At 48.1% G+C, this 17,533-nt stretch overlaps 1 long non-coding RNA gene and 1 pseudogene across 1 annotated transcript in view; both read right to left on the minus strand.

Moving 5' to 3' along the window:
- Positions 1 to 7,711, minus strand: part of LOC147703651 (uncharacterized) — a 57,369-nt pseudogene extending 49,658 nt beyond the window's left edge.
- Positions 1 to 17,533, minus strand: part of LOC147703650 (uncharacterized) — a 1,357,299-nt gene that overhangs the window by 587,451 nt on the left and 752,315 nt on the right. The gene's annotated exons all lie outside the window — the stretch shown is intronic.

The following is a 17,533-nucleotide window of genomic DNA, read 5'->3' on the forward strand; positions in this document are numbered from 1 at the left end:
GGATGGCCACTTAGAATCGATGCGGATTAATTGCCGTCTGAAGCGCACACAGCGTCTAATGGGGTTCCGATAAAGCAGATAGCACCAGTTACTGAACACATTCCTAGAAGGATGAAGTTGTCAGCTGCATGGTTCAATAAGGGGTTAGTCACTCTCAAGAAAGACTGCAAGCGCTTAGAACGCAATTGGTGCAAACATTTTAATTCTGTTGAGAAAATTAGTTACCGCTCTGCCCTAAAGAAGTATCACAGACAAATTAAGATTACGCGGTGCAATTTCTATGCAGCAAAAATGGAAATGGTGCAAAACTCTTCTCGTGAATAATTTTCCATAGTTAAGTCACTCTCTTCTTTAAAACGGGTCTCAGCAGGAGTCCCCCTGACCAAAGACAGTAGTAACACCATTGCTCAGTACTTCTATGACAAGGTTGTCTCCATCTATACCTTCTATACTGATAAAGCCAGAAACACCCGATGCCTTAAAGCAAAGTTTGAACCCTCAGATGACAGGGAAGCACTGTCTAGCTTCAAGGCTATCACACCAGAGAAACTCAATTTGATGATGTCTTCTGTTAAATCTGGTGTGCCTTCCGATCCTGCACCCACCCCCTCACCCCCACCCCCAATGTTCTGGAGCATGGTACAGTCTGTTTAGCTCCAGTGTTCTGTGACCTTTTAAACAGCTCTTTCAGTATCTGACGGGTTACCAAAGCAAGAAAACATGCTGCCATACTGCCATTACTTAAGAAACCATTGTTGGACGCCAACAAAACCAGAGAATTTCAGACCTATCTCACTGCTCGCTTTTGTGTCAAAAGTAGCAGAAAATCCATAAACTTACAGCTTTCTGCATTTTTTGAAGCACAGGACATCATACATAAGAGTCAGTCTCGCTAACAGCCTCAATACCGCAGACTGTGGAACAGTGAAGGTATTGGATCCTACATCTGACCAGCCCGGATCTCAACAATAGGGAAAACAGAACAGGTTGGCTGGACAGGATAATTAACATTAACATGTTAATTATCCTGTCCAGCCAACCTGTTCTGTTTTCCCTCAATACCGCAGAGTCAGCACTAATATTAGCCTCTGCTTTCATCTACCAGCAGGAGACAGGGAAGACACCACCACTTTGCTCCTATGAAACCTTAGTGCAGCATTTGACATTGTGTCCCACAGCCTACTTTTTGAATGGCTATACAACCATGGAATTGAAGGAAAGGCTTTGCAGTGGATAGCATCTCTCCTACACCATCGATCCTTTCAGGTGACACAAAAACCATACTTCTCTAAGGTATTTCTACTACAACAGGTGGTGCCTCAGGGCTCTTCCCTGAGTCTGACACTATTCAACCTGTATATGCGCCCCTTGGCTGATAACGTCCAGCACCACAATCTCCATTGTGTCGGATGTAGACGATACACAGCTGATAATCACTCTGTCTCAAGATGCCTCCAATGAAGTGGGGAAGCTCAGTTCTTATCTATCAGAGGTGGCAAAATGGATGAGCCTGAGCTGGTAGAATCTTAGTGCAGGGAAGACTGAGTCCCCATCCTCGGAAAACAGCCTACAGTTCGGTCAACAGCCTGGTGGCCTGACTCACTGTGAAAGCTACCTATGCCTAAGCCAAAAGTGAAAAATCTAGGAATCTGGATTGACTCTGAACTATCCTTTGACAATCAAATTACAAGTCTCCTAGCACAATGCTTTAGGACCTTAAAGGCCTTTACAAAACTCTTGTCTTTCTGCCAAAAGCAGCCAGAAAGACAGTGGTCCAGTCTTTAATCATGTCGAGACTGATTACTGCAATGTCCTGTATCTTGGGGTGCCTCAGGCATGATTAGGAAAACGACAGCAGGTGCAGAATATGGTGGCTTGGCTGCTATTGAATCTGCCTAGGCACTCACCATCGGCCCCAGATCTAGCTATGTTGCACTCGCTTCCGTTAAAGCAGGAGGTGCCTTTCAAAACATGTGCTATTGCCACAACATTTTCAACGATAAAGGCCCCAATATCTTAACACTCTGATCACACCCTACTTCCCAAAAATAGATCTGAGATCAGCTGATGCCTCTCTTGTATGGATACCCACAATCAAGAGAGCTTGTATTGGAGGGCGTTCCTTCAACTACTTGGCAGTCAAGATGTGGAACTCCTTACCCGTTTGGCTCAGGCAAGAAAAATCTAAAGTAGTCTTCTGCAAGAATTTAAATACATGGCGTTTCAGGCTAATTTAGATAAGAATTCTTACATTTGTGCTCTGGTTTCTAGGACTGATACCCCAGCACTAGGACTCGTCAGCTGACAAAGCTATGCACTTTATAAATCTCATTATTAATATTATAGAGCCTGAGACTGTGCAAAAAGGTGAGGAAATGGTAGATCCCAACAGTGCCCACGATAACGCCAAGTGGTTCCGGGGCAGCACAAGGTTGGAGTTGGGACTGCGAGCGGCTTGTACACGAGCAGAGCTGGTGGTGCCAGGGATGAAGCTGGAGGAGGTGGAGCTGGGGTGGATGGAGGTGCCCTTGATGGTGTCAATCTGGGGGTGGATGCAGAGGGCCTGGCTGATGTCAAGGGGTGAATCATTGACAGTAACTCAGCAGGGGCAACTCTTGGCTCTGTGGGGCCCAAAGGGCCAGAGGGAGTTAATGGCCCAAAGATACAAAGCATGGTGTCATAGAATTCCTTAAATTGGGAAGGCATTGCTCCAGCACAGGGGACTTCAGAGTAGCATGGAGCGAGCCATGACGCCAGCTCCACAGGTGAAGTTTGGAAGCAGCGTCTAGGTGCACGAGGTCAAGAGGTTGAAAACAAAGAATGCTTCAACTTCTTGTTTTTGTGATTCTTCAACTTACCTGACTTTGACAACTAGTCTTGAATTGCGAGAATCGTCTACGTGAGAGGCACTGATAACGGCCCAGAAATTTTCCACTTGAACAGGACTGGGAATGTCACAGAGTCTTTTTTGTTATTTCGCCGGGAGCTTCACCGCCATCTGGTGATTGGCTTGAGGTGAATCAACTTGCACCTGCCGCCGTCTTTGGGTTTGTGCTTGCTTCCCAGGAACCAAAGACAGACTAAGTGGGCATTCAACATAGACATCTGCCTGTGACAATCCCTGCAAGGCTTGACACCTGAAGGATTTGCAGGGGACATTTCCCTAGCACAATGGGAGCCAAGCTCAAAAAAGTTTGACAAACACTGAAAAAAAACTGGTGAACTACGCCATGTACCGTCACATATAGGTACTACTCAAGATTTTTCAGATCCTGTATGACAAATGGGGAATATTCTAAGGTGAGGAATATGCAGTTAGAAGTCTCTATCAGAACTATATTTGCAAAGGTTTTTAAAACTGTCAAAGACAATACTATTTGGCCAAAATGAACAAGTTACTTACCTTCGGTAACTCTTTTCCTGGTGGACACAGAATCTGCCTGTGGATTCCTCACCTTTTGAATTACCCCTTGCCCAGCATTCCACAGAAACTTTATTCATAGCTCTCCCACGTTGATGAGGATGTCACAATGAAACAGCTTGGGTCACGAGTCTACATGATGTAATCGGAGCCATAAGAAGACCTTATCGGTGTTCTGACATCAGTTCCACCCATTTATTTCTGTACCTTCAAGGTCAACAGGTGAACTGGCAACATTTCACAAGTATACAACATATGCACAAGTATACACAGTATACGATTCAAAGAAGAAATGAAAACTGGAAATTCTAAAATATAGACATTTCCTAGTGACTGGCATCATAATATTTCGAATAACAATGAAATAAAAGAATTTCATATCCAAAAATCTTTTTGGTATAAGAAGGCAGGCAACCGGGAGGTGGGTGGTTCAGTGAAGAATCCAAAGGCAGATACTATATCCACCAGAAAAGGGTAACCAAGGGTAAGTAACTTGTTATTCTGATGGTTACATCTACCTGTGGATTCCTCATGCTTTGTACTGAATTCCCAAGCTGTCCCGTACCCGGAGGCGGGTGCCGCCTACCTACACCAAAAAATCCTGCAGAATAGAACGTGCAATGTAGCCGTCTCTCCTCACCTTTGAGTCTGAGCAGTAATGCTTCGCCAAGTGTGGAGGGATGCCCAAGGTGCCACCTTGCAGATGTCTACAACAGGGACACCACTGGCTAAAGCTGGAGAAGAAGACTTAGCTCGGGAGGAATGAGCTCAAATACCTTCAGGAGGCTCCTTGTTTGCCAAGGTGGAGCATATCTTGAAGCAGAGGATGATTCACCTGGACAGTGTTTGCTTGTGGACAGCCGTGCCCTATGTAACCAATGAAGAGTTGGCCGTCCAGCCTGAAGTCTTTTGATCTGTCTAGGTAGAAGTTGACCGTCCTCTTAGGATCCAGGCGATGAAGTCTCTCCTCCTCCTTAGAAGTGTGAGGGGTAGATAGTAAGTGGGTACATTTATCAGTTGCCCTTGGTGAAATGGGGTGACTGCCTTAGGCAGAAAAGCAGCTCTGGTGCTAAGAACTATCTTATCCGCATGAAAGGAGGTAAAAGAAGGCTTAGAACTTAGAGCCTGTAGCTCACTAACCCTCAAGGCAGAAGAAATCGCAATTAGAAAAATTGTCTTGAATGATAGAAGCATCAACTGACAACTAAAGGGAGACTCCATCAGGAAAGTAAGAATTACATTTAAATCCCACTGAGGTATGATAATTGGAGTAGGTGGAAAGTTGTTAGTGAGACCCTTAACGAACCTCATTAGTATTAGAGACTTAAACAAAGAGGGATGGTTTGATAAGCAAAGAAAGGCTGACAAAGCAGACAAGTAATAACACAATATAGAACCCTCAGGTCTAAACTACAAACAAATGTAAGAGAGACTATCCAGAGAGAGCCTTTAGCAATTTTTAGGGCGAATACCCTCACACACCATAGGTGGCATGCTTCATCATTGGGATTCTCCTTGTGAAGGGAATACCTAGTCTCGCCACAGGATACAACCCCTTCTCGGAGAGGGAACAGCTCAAGGATGTTTTTGTTCCTAGTGAACAAGTTACTTACCTTCGGTAACGCTTTTTCTGGTAGATACAGTATCTGCCTGTGGATTCCTCACCTTGTGAATATCCCCCTTGCGCCAGCAACGTTCGGAAAATTCTTTGTAGCACGCCGGCGTGGTCGATATCATAGGAGCACGGCATTGCACGTGACTCCGTCTGACGTCACCGACTCCTCATAAGGCCCACGTCGGCGTGATGACGTCAGTTCCGCCCTTTTTTCCGTGCCTTCGAGGCACCCGGACAGACCAACAAATATATACAAATATACAATGTACACAGTACACGCAATCCAAAAACCCACTAAAAGTGCATAGCAAAAGCATAAAATACCAGAAATATAAGTTCATAAATACATATGTACATTAAAACAGGTATAGCAGAGTAGACAACGGGGAGGTGGGTGGGTCAGTGAGGAATCCACAGGCAGATACTGTATCTACCAGAAAAAGTGTTACGGAAGGTAAGTAATTTGTTCTTCTGATAGATACATCTGCCTTGTGGATTCCTCACCTTGTGAATAGAGTCCCACAGCAGTCCCCACTCCCGGAGGAGGGTGTCCACTCTGCAACACCAGAAAATCTTGGAGGACAGAACGCGCGAAGTGGCCGTCCCTCCTCACCTCAGCATCCAAGCAGTAGTGCTTCGCAAAAGTGTGGAGGGAGGCCCATGTCGCGGCCCTGAAAATATCCTCAACAGGAACACCTCTAGACAATGCAGAAGTTGCAGACTTCGCACTAGTTGAATGAGCTCTAATACCCTCAGGAGGGTCCTTACCCGCCAGAGAGTAGCAAATCTTAATGCAGAGGATAATCCACCTGGAAAGTGTGTGCTTGTGCACCCCTCTGCCCTTCTTGCAGCCAGCAAAACCCACGAAGAGCTGATCGTCAACACGATCGTCTTTAGTCCTATCAAGATAGGAACTAACCGCTCTCTTCGGGTCCAAGCGATGAAGCCTCTCCTCCTCCTCCTTGGAAGGGTGTGGGGGAGGATAAAAGGTAGGAAGGGTAATGGATTGTCCTAGGTGGAAGGGAGTTACCACCTTAGGCAGAAAAGCAGCCCTGGTCCTGAGAACCATTCTTTCAGCATGAATGGACAAGAACGGGGGCTTGGAACTAAGAGCCTGAAGCTCACTTACCCTCCTTGCCGAGGTAATTGCAACCAAGAAGACCGTTTTAAAAGAAAGAAGCCTCATGGGACACTTGTGCAAGGGTTCAAACGGAGAACCCATCAGATAAGTTAACACAAGATTCAAGTCCCAATGAGGAACCACAGGCTATAACCCCTTCTCGGAGAGGGAACAGCTCAAGGATGTTTTTGTTCCTAGTTTAGGATATACTAAATGATGAATGGCAAACTAGGTTAGGTGAGATGTGCAGCCCAAATGGGTATAGTAATGGTGAGAAGGTAAGATAAACGCTACCAGGTACATAATGAACAAACAAGTTACTTTCCTTTGGTTACGCTTTTTCTGGTGGATACAGACTCTGCCTGTGGATTGCTCACCTTATGAGTATCCCCTGCGCCAGCATTCCACTGAAACTTTTTCCTAGCTGTCCGCGCCAACGAGGTCGTCACAATGCCACTGCTCCGCTCGCGACTCCGCATGACGTCACTGGAGCCATAAGAGAGCCTCGTCGGTGTGATGACATCAGTTTCACCCATTTTTCCATGCCTCCGAGGCATACAGGTGGACCGATAACAGATTCAAAGTATACACAGTACACAATATTCATACAAATACACATGGTGTAACATTAACCCCTTGCATGCTGGTGACGGCTCCCGTTCGTCATGGCACACAGTGCTCGTGTGCTGATGACGGGCGGGAGCCGTCACGACCACGCCCGCGATCGGAATGTGCCGCACAGGAGCGGAATTCCGACCGCAGGCAAGGGTTTAAAAGGAAAGCCAAAAAATAAAAGCATTTCCTATAAACCACACAAAGGCAGATAGAAGAGACAATGCAAAATAAACATGTTAAACAATGACACCTTAAAGGTATATAAGGGTGGACATCTGGGAGGAGGGTGGGTCAGTGAGGAATACACAGGAAGATATTGTATCCACCAGAAAGAGCGTTACGGAAGTAACTTCTTCTTCTGATGGATACATCTGCCTGTGGATTCCTCACCTTATGAATAGAATCCCACTGCTGGAGGAGGGTGTCCACCCTTTCATACCAAAAAGTCCTGCAGGACAGAGCGCGCAAATTGGCCCTCCCTCCTCATCTTAGAATCCAAGCAATAATGCTTTGCGAAAGTATGGATGTGACCGATTCCCAATCTTGTAGAAAATGAGTACGCCGACCCCCCACAGGACCAACATGATCCAGAATGGTGGATCTAGGGCTGCTTTGCGCCTGCCTTCTTGCCAAACATACCTGAACCATCAAAAGGAAGATCTATCAAAGTCGCCTGCACATCAGGAGAAAACTCAGAAGTCTTCAGCCAAGCAGCTCTCCTGGTGGCAACGGATGATGCTTTGATACTTGCCACGGAGTCAATCGTATCCAAATAGCTCTGAATGACCTGGTGAGTGGCAGCCTGCGTATCCGCTAGAACCTCACTGAAGTTCTGCCTGTCCTCTTCAGATATCTTTGGTACCAACTGCTTCACGGAGTCCATAAGTGCGTGAATATAACACCCCAGAAGGCGTGTCGCATTCGTAGATTTTAAAGCCATGCTGGCTGATGAGAAAACCTTTTTTGCCGATTGGTCCAATCTCTTTGACTCCCTATCACTTGGTACCTGAGGGAAGGCTCCAGTAGACTTCTTGGAGCAGGCTGCCTGAACTACTAGACTCTCAATAGACGGATGAGATGACAAAAAGTCCGGATCTCCAGGAGCAACCCTATACCTTCTTACTACAGCCTTCGATACCGCAGGAGACGAAAAGGGCTTACACCACCTCTCCATTACTGGCTCTTTAATAGCTTCATTAAATGGCAACATTGGTTCCACAACTGAAGAGGGAGAATGAAGCACCTCCGTTAATATATTATATTTAAACTCTGCAGTAGGCAAACTTAAATCCAAGAGCTCAGCCGCCTTTTTATAGACTGTGTGATACCATGCGACATCCTTTGATGGGACATCAGGAGTCGAAGAAAGCTCCCACTCCGGAGATAACTCCAGGTCACTTGCCTCTTTAAGCTCTTCAAACAAGTCCTCAGACCAGCAGTTCACCCTCCTCCATCTCCTCTGCTCGATACCTTTGCTCCTCCAGTAGCCTTTGAGCCTCCCGCCTAGACCTCATCCTCGGAATTGGCATCGATGGAGCCACAACCGACTCCGACGGAGCCGGCGCCAGTGCCGGCGTCGTGCTCAGATCTGGAGGTACAGCCTGGAAAGTACGAGGTCGAGTCAGAATCGGAGCTAGTGAAGATGGTATCGGCATCAAAGAGCTCGGAGCCGGGAGATGCCAGGACCGCAACGCCGGCAGAAAAGGCATGAACGATGCCTGTGCATAGGTCTGCGGAACACCCAGAGTATAGGCCATTGGACCCATGGGACCAGATGGTGCTCCAGAAGGGGTTCATGGCTCTCGAAAAGACCCCATACATCGCATTTAAATAATGCATCGGGTCTTGACCCGGGCCCGGAAAGGGTGGGTATGGTCCTAGACACTAACCCTGTTGTGGCACAATCGGAGTCGGGCCAACCGGACCCGAAGGATGATCCATCAGAGTCGAAGACCCTTCAGGCAGTGGAACCTCCTCCTCCTCCCGAGATGGAGAGTATGTCGGCGCCGGGGAAGGATTCGAAGCCGGAGCCGTGGAATGCTCCGGAGAAGCCACAGGAGAAGGCTTACCTTGCAACTCCGGATTCGATGCAACAGGCGAAGGAGAGACATAGTCCTTCTGATGTCAATGTTTTGGAGACTTTGACTTCAGATCCGACTCTCTTCCAGAGTGATGCCAAGACCCATGCTTCTTCTTCTTGTGCTTCTCCTTAGATCGAGAAGCATTACCCGAAGACGACCTCGAAGCCGACCTCGACTTCGAGCGGGACCTCAAACGCCCCCTACCTCTCTTCTCCTTAAATTTCGCAATGAGCAGCTTCGCCTCTCTCTCACAGCGCCTTCGGGTTTATCTTATTACAGCTGGAGCATCCTTGGACGTCGTGGTCAGATGACAAGCACCAAACGCAGTCCTCATGCAGATCCATTTTCGACATTAACCTTCCGCATGCTCCTTAGGGCTTGAACCCAGATTTCCTCGATGACATATCGACAGGAAACAAGATTTAACACAAAACAAATATCAGTAACAAAGTAACTAAACGAGCTACTGAGGATCCCAAGAAAAACCGTTAGCGTTGACGACGCGGAAAAAAGGGAACTGATGTCATCACGCCGACGGGTTCCTATTATGGAGTCAGTGACGTCAGCGGAGCCTCGCGCAATACCGTGATTCTGTGATGTCATCAACGTCGGCGTGAGGAGCTACGAAAGAATATCCGAATGTTGCTGAAGCAAGGGATATTCACAAGGTGATGAATCCACTGGCAGATGTATCCATCAGAAAGCCATCTCTCCAGACTTGGCTGTCCAGGCAGTAGTGCTTGGCAAACGTGTGCAGCGAAGCCCACGTAGCTGCCTGACAAAAGTCCTGCAAGGGGACTCCCCGACCCAGGGCAGTAGTAGCCGCCGTGGCCTGAGTAGAATGGGCTCGCCGCCCCACAGGAGGCTCCTTTTTAGCCAAGGAGTAGCAAACCTTGATGCACAAGACGACCCATCGAGAGATGGTCTGCTTGTGCACCGCCCGTCCCTTTTTAGCGCCCACCTAACCAACAAAAAGCTGGTTGTCCACCCGGAACTGGTGTGTGTGATCTAGATAGAAGGAGAGGGCACGTTTTGGGTCCAGACGGTGGAGCCTCTCTTCCTCCTTCGAAGGATGCGGAGGCCGAAAGAAGGTGGGCAAGGTGATGGGCTACCCGATGTGAAAGGGTGTGACTACCTTGGGCAGGAAAGAAGGACGAGTCCTCATAACAACAATGTCCAAATGGACAGAGAGGAAAGGAGGTTTAGAAGAAAGAGCCTGGAGCGCACTCACTCTCCTGGCAGAGGTGATGGCAATCAGAAATGCAGTGTAGGAGAGCAGGGTCTGCTACCTATGGTCACCCCCACTTTTTGCTGTGATTCTCTGGTTTTTCAACTTTAGTGTGGCTGTGGTCCTGCTAATCAGACCCACAGCCCAGCTGTTCTCTCTCTAAATTGATACCATGTACTCTAGGTACATACCAGATTGGTTACTGGGTCACCCTTGTGAGCCCCTGTATAGTGTATATATGTTGTGGCCGTGCACTGCTGTGGTATCTATAACTCTTAAATTGTTTGCCGTGCTCCCGGGAATCACTCCCCACTCGGAAGTGTAACTGTATCAATGCGTGAGTTGCAGACTCAAGAATCCCTTGTCTGTCTCCCTGGGCACTGGTTGAATGAATGTTGGAATTCCAGCCAACCTTCAATAAATGCTCATTACACCTTTGTGGTTTGATTATGTCTGTTCATTTATTTTTATTGTAGTGTTACATTCACACCAAACGATAACATATTCCTCTTTGGGCATTCAAAACTTCATATCCCATAATGCATCAATCTTCATTAATGAAACGTATGTCCAAGTATTTCACTCCCAATGCATTTCGGCTGTGTTAGCCTTCGTCAGCGGACAATTCTACAAAAATAAATATATCTAGTTCAAGTTTTCAGAAATCATCATTTATCAAGCCACCACCGGGTGTTTTTTAGTATAGACAGTGCATGAGGTTAAAAAATCGTGTGAGATTAAAAGGTGTGTGAAATGTGCGTAGTCGTTTTCGGTGAACGGTAACAGCCATTCAAATGAACATGTGTGTTGGTCTAAATACGAGAAAGCATAACATTGGTGACGATAGTGGTTTTGGTGATGCCGCTGCTAGTTATAACTACAATTAGTGAGACCCCTGAAGGTGCCGGTTTACGTGTTATCTCGAAGGCATGCTGTCGGGTATCATGCTCGCTTACCGTTAAAATGTGCTTCAGATCATCGCTCCGTGTATGGTCGCTGTGTCAGCTATCGGCCCTATGTGTAGCCGTTACGTATTTACGTGTTTGCGGTGACGTGTGTTTAAAGGGATAGCGTGTCTATCCGATAATGTCGACAGGCTATCCTGTGTGTGTGTGAGTGTGTTCCCCGCTGCGGTTACATGCTCTACTGTGGGTGTAAACTGTATGTATTATAGATGTGCTAAATAATAGCTGCTGTATGAGTAAAAAACAAGCTGTGTATATAAGTGAATGGGTCTATAGCGAAACATATCAAGTGTATACGTGCTAGTTACATGCATGCTTACATTCCTATAATGGTATACATGAGTATGTTTACATTCTTCAAACGGTACCATGAATTATAGATAACATAACAATTCAACTCTCTCATTTAACCCGTGTGGTTTCAGGGTGTTAAGATAGTAAATCCAGTGATTCTCTCTTCTTAGTAAGATTTTCTTATTGTCCATGTCTTCTCTTTTCTCTACTGTTTCTAAAGAACAAGTTACTTACCTTCGGTAACGCTTTTTCTGGTAGATACAATATCTGCCTGTGGATTCCTCACCTTGTGAATATCCCCTTGTGTCAGCAACATACGGAAATTCTTTTGTAGCTTCGCGCCGACGTGGACTTGGACGTCATAGAGGCACGGCATCGCACGCGACTCCGCTGACGTCACCGACGCCTACAATAGGCCCCCGCCGGCGTGATGACATCAGTACCGCCCTTTTTTCCGTGCCTTTGAGGCACGCGGACGGACCAATGACAGTAGATATATACACAGCATACGTAACGCAAATACCAAGGTAAACACACACTGTGTGAAGCAAATGCAATAAAACATTTGAAATAAACAACCTCTTGAGAATAAAATAAATACATTACAAAAATACACTGGCATAGAAGAGTGGACAACGGGGAGGCGGGTGGGTCAGTGAGGAATCCACAGGCAGATATTGTACCTTCCAGAAAAAGCGTTACCGAAGGTAAGTAACTTGTTCTTCTGATAGATACATCTGCCCTGTGGATTCCTCACCTTGTGAATAGAGTCCCACAGCAGGCCCCACTCCCAGAGGAGGGAGTCCACTCTTCTTATCCAGGAAATCCTGAAGGACAGAGCGTGCAAAGAGGCCGTCCCTACTCACCACGGAATCCAAGCAGTAATGCTTTGCGAAAGTGTGGAGGGAAGACCAAGTTGCCGCCCTACAAATATCCTCTACAGGAACACCTCTAGCCAATGCCGAGGTCGAAGATTTAGCTCTTGTAGAATGAGCCCTTATACCCTCTGGTGGTTCCTTACCGGCCAAAGAGTAGCAGATCTTTATACAGAGGACGATCCATCTTGACAAAGTTCTTTTATGGACCGCTCTTCCTTTTCTGCAGCCAGCAAACCCAATGAAGAGCTGGTCATCCAGACGACGGTCTTTAGTCCTGTCCAGGTAAAAGGACACCGCCCTCTTGGGGTCCAGACGGTGTAATCTCTCCTCCTCCTTTGAAGGGTGAGGGGGAGGATAAAAGGTAGGGAGGGTAATGGATTGACTAAGGTGGAAAGGAGTCACCACCTTTGGGAGAAAAGCAGCCCTGGTCCTAAGAACCATTCGATCAGCATGAATGGTTAAGAAAGGGGGCTTGGAACTAAGAGCTTGAAGCTCACTTACCCTCCTTGCTGAGGTTATTGCAACGAGGAAGACTGTCTTTAGAGTCAAAAGCCTCATAGGACATTTGTGAAGGGGCTCAAAGGGAGCTCCCATTAAAAAGGTCAAGACAAGATTTAAGTCCCACTGAGGCACAATAAAAGGAGTAGGAGGGAACCTATTTGTGAGGCCTTTTAAAAACCTCAAAACTACAGGAGACTTAAAAAGAGAAGGCTGGTCAGGCAAGCAGAGAAATGCCGACAGCGCAGAAAGATAGCCCTTAACTGTGGCAACAGCAAGTCCTTGCTGCGCCAGAGAGAGGGCAAACTGAAGAACATCAGACAAATGGGCTCTCAATGGGTCAATAGAATTCTCCCCACACCAAATTACAAATTTTTACCATATATATGAATGAATGGACTTAGTGGAGTCACGCCGGGCTGACAAGATGACATCCACCACGTCAGGCGGGAGAGAAAAGGAATTCAGGTTGCCCCGTTCAATCTCTAGGCATGAAGGTGTAATGTCTGGAGGTGGGGGTGTAGAACCTGCCCCTCCATCTGAGAGAGGAGGTCTGCCCTGAGAGGGAGACGGAGCGGCGGGTGAGAGGAGAGGTGGAGAAGATCCGTATACCACACCCTTCTTGGCCAGTCCGGGGCGACCAATATGACTCGGGCCCGGTCTTGGCGAATCTTCCTCAGAACCCGAGGAATCAAGGGTATGGGGAGAAACGCGTAAAGGAGCTGATCTCCCCAACCCAACTGAAACGCGTCCACCCAAGGCTCCTTGCATCGGATATTGGAGACTGCAGAAAGACAGGCAGTGAGCATTCTCGCGAGTGGCAAAAAGGTCCACCCGATGAGTCCCCCACATCCGAAAGATGTCGTGAACGACCTCCGGATGGAGCCGCCACTCGTAGTCGGCAGAGAACTGCCGACTGAGAATGTCTGCACGTACGTTCAGAACTCCAGCCAGATAATTTGCCATCAGACAAATCTGATGGTCCTGAACTCAGGACCAGAGACGCAGAGCCTCTCTGCAGAGACACTGCGACCCCACACCTCCCTGCTTGTTGACGTACCACATCGCGGTAGTGTTGTCCATCAGGACTTGAACCGACTGACCGCGAAGGGAAGGGAAGAAGGCCTTGAGCGCCAAACGTATCGCCCTCAATTCTAGCAGGTTGATGTGAAACAACCTTTCCTCTGGAGACCAAAGACCCTTGACCTCCAGATCCCCCAGATGAGCACCCCACCCTAGGGTGGATGCATCCGTTATCACCGTGGCCACCGGAGGAGGCAATTGAAAAAGCTTCCCCTGAGACAGGTTGCCTTCCACGCCCCACCAAGACAAGTGCGCCGCAGCTTCTCTGGAGATCCTCACTGACTCCCTGAGATCTCCGTTGTGCTGATACCACTGCCTGCGGAGGCACCACTGGAGCGCCCTCATGTGCCAGCGTGCATGGTTGACCAACAGAATGCAAGAAGCCATCAGACCGAGCAGGCGAAGGACCTTCAGGACTGGAACAACCGCTCCATTGAAAAATAAAGGAATCATTTCCTGTATGTCGCGAATCCTTTGTGGAGGAGGGAATGCACGACATACAGTTGTGTCCAGTACAGCACCTATGAACAGGTTGCGCTGGGAGGGCACCAGGTGAGATTTGGGTACATTTATCGAAAAACCCAACCTGTACAACAACTGGGTGTCTCCTGCAGGTGATGGAGCACTCTCTCTGGCGACTCAGCCTTGATCAGCCAGTCGTCCAAATAAGGGAATACAGGAATCCCTGACCTTCTGAGATGCGCCGCCACCACTGCCATCACCTTGGTGAAGACTCGAGGCGCAGTAGTAAGCCCAAACCGAAGGACCGCAAACTGATAGTGCTGTGATCCCACCGTAAAGTGGAGATACTTCCTGTGCGACTTCAGGATGGGGATGTGAAAGTACGCATCCTGCAAGTCGAGCAACACCATTCAGTCTTCTTCCAGCAGAGCCTGAAGAACCTGAGCAAGGGTGAGCATCTTGAATTTCTCTTGTTTCAGATAAAAATTCAAGTTCCTGAGGTCCAGGATTGGACGAAGCCTGCCATCCTTTTTGGGGATCCGAAAATACCGGGAGTAGCATCCCTGACCCCTTTCCTGCTCTGGGACTACCTCTATCGCACCCTTTCTTAACAGAGTTTGGACTTCCTCCTGCAGGAGTAACAGATGTTCCTCTGAGCAATATCCCTGGCAAGGAGGGTAATTGGGAGGGAATACTCGAAAGGGAAAGGCATACCCATTTTCTACGAGATTGAGAACCCAAAGATCTGATGTAACAGATTCCCAATCCCGTAGAAAGTGGGTAAGCCGACCCCCCACCGGACCCACATGATCCTGAATGGCGGATCTAGGGCTGCTTTTCTATGGCTGGGGGGTTAGAGGAGGTTGAGGTGGAAGAGGCTTGACGCCCTCGAGGACGGGGCCTTTGTTTTCCCCTGTATGACCTATACAAGGTATTTTGCTGCTGCTGCTGTTGTTGCTGCTGTTGACCTTGTCTATAGGTACGAAAAGTAGAGCGTCCAAAACCTCTAAACTTGCTGGCCGTTGAACCTCTTACTTGAAGACCAAGAGATCTAGCAGTTGCCCTGCTATCCTTAAATCTCTCCAAGGCTGCATCTGCCTTCTTGCCAAAGAGTCCTTCACCGTCAAAAGGTAGATCTAACAACGCAGACTGCACATCTGCAGAAAAATCCGAGGATTTTAGCCAAGCTGAACGTCTTGTGGCAACGGCAGTGCCCATGATCCTTGCAACAGAATCTGCAGTATCTAGACCGCTCTGGATAACCTGACGAGCTGCCGCTTGAGTATCAGATAAAACTTCCTCAAAGTCACCTCTGCAGTCTTCTGGAACCTTTGGAATCAACAAACGCATTGAGTCCATAAGTGCGTGCACATACCTCCCCATAGGACAAGTGGCATTCGTTGAATTTAACGACGAGCTGCCGCTTGAGTATCAGATAAAACTTCCTCAAAGTCACCTCTGCAGTCTTCTTGAACCTTTGGAATCAACAAACGCATTGAGTCCATAAGTGCGTGCACATACCTCCCCATAGGACAAGTGGCATTCGTTGACTTTAACGCCATACTTGCAGAGGAAAACGTTTTCTTGGCCACCTGATCCTGTTTTTTAGCTTCCTTGTCACCAGGCACCTGGGGAAAAGCACCAACTGACTTTTTTGAGCACGCAGCTTGAATCACCAGACTTTCAGGAAAAGGGTGAGATGATAAAAAAGCAGGGTCTTCAGGAGCAACCCTATATCTCCTAGCCACACCTTTTGAGACAGCAGGAGCAGAAAGAGGCTTTTTCCATACCTCCAAAATGGGTTCTGATAACGCCTCATTAAATGGGAGTAATGGTTCCACAGCCGAGCTCGGTGAATGGAGAACCTCTGTTAGCAGATTTGATTTAAATTTAACAGTAGGCAATGTCAAGTTTAAAAGTCCTGCTGCCTTTTTCATTACCACGTGATATGGCTGAACATCCTTAGAGGGCGCATCCGGAACTGATGGCAACACCCACTCTGGGGAAAAATCAAGACCACTAGCATCAGCTAGTTCCTCGAAATAATTCTCATCCAGCTCACCTTCCTCCAAGTCTGAATGAGACTCATAATACCTCCACTCTTCCAGGAGACGTTGAGCTTCTCTCCTAGATCTCTGTTTAACACGGATTGCAACCGGATCCACTGTCGACTACGATGGCGCCGGAGCCGACGTCGGTACCGAATCCGAAGGCTTAGAAGGATGCTCCAAAGACTTGCTTGGAGCGGGCAACGCCGGAGCTGGAGTCGTCAACTACGGTCGAGCCGGCGTTGACATCGGCGTCGACCTCGGTGGAGCCGGGTACTGCCACAGCGGAGTCGGGCCAGCATATATGGCATGAAAGGTGCCGGGGCATAAGAGTGAGGCACACCCAAATTAAATGCCATTGGACCCATGGGACCCGAAGGTGCACCAGAGGGGTACCATGACCTCGAGAACACTCCATACATAGCGTTCAGGAACGCTGAAGGATCCTGACCTGGAGCTGGAAAAGGTGGATGATCACCTTCAGGCCGATCTCGAGGCAGATTCGAATCTGCTTCATCAACACGAGCCGATTCCTCCCCCTCAATCAGAACTTCACCGACCTCCTCTGGAGCCGGAGACGGCGTCGGAGTCGGATTGGAAACCGGAGACTGAACCTGCGACTCCGAAGGCGAGGCCTCGCCCTCACGATCCGAATCCTCTTGTGGAGGGATCACCTTCGATTTAACCTTCTTGGGTGATCTCGACCTCGAGTCCGACTTCTCACCCGAATGACGTCGAGATTCATGCCTCCTTTTCTTATGCTTCTTACGCGACCTCGAAGCATGATCCGACGAAGACTTTGAAGCCGACGCCTCTCGAGATCTTGATCTTGACCTCGACCTCGACTTCCTCGAGCGGGATTTTGAAGACCTCTTTCCTTTATCGGCTTTCAGTTTTGCCACAAGAAGATTGGACTCCCTTTCACGCAGGGCCTTTGGGTTCATCTTTTGACACGACGAGCATCCATCTACGTCGTGGTCGGAGCTCAAACACCAAATACAGTCCTGGTGTGGGTCCGTTACAGACATCATCTTCCCGCACTCCCTGCAGGGTTTAAATCCAGTCTTCTTCGCCGACATTATAAGGAGACAAAGTAGTAAAGAAACAAAGAAAAACAGTAACAGAGTTACCAACAGCTACTGAGTATCCCGAAACCGTTAGCGTCGACGACGCGGAAAAAAGGGAACTGATGTCATCACGCCGGCGTGGGCCTATTGTAGGCGTC

This window comes from Lissotriton vulgaris, chromosome 7 (assembly GCF_964263255.1).
Source record: "Lissotriton vulgaris chromosome 7, aLisVul1.2, whole genome shotgun sequence".
Classification (NCBI taxonomy): domain Eukaryota; kingdom Metazoa; phylum Chordata; class Amphibia; order Caudata; family Salamandridae; genus Lissotriton; species Lissotriton vulgaris.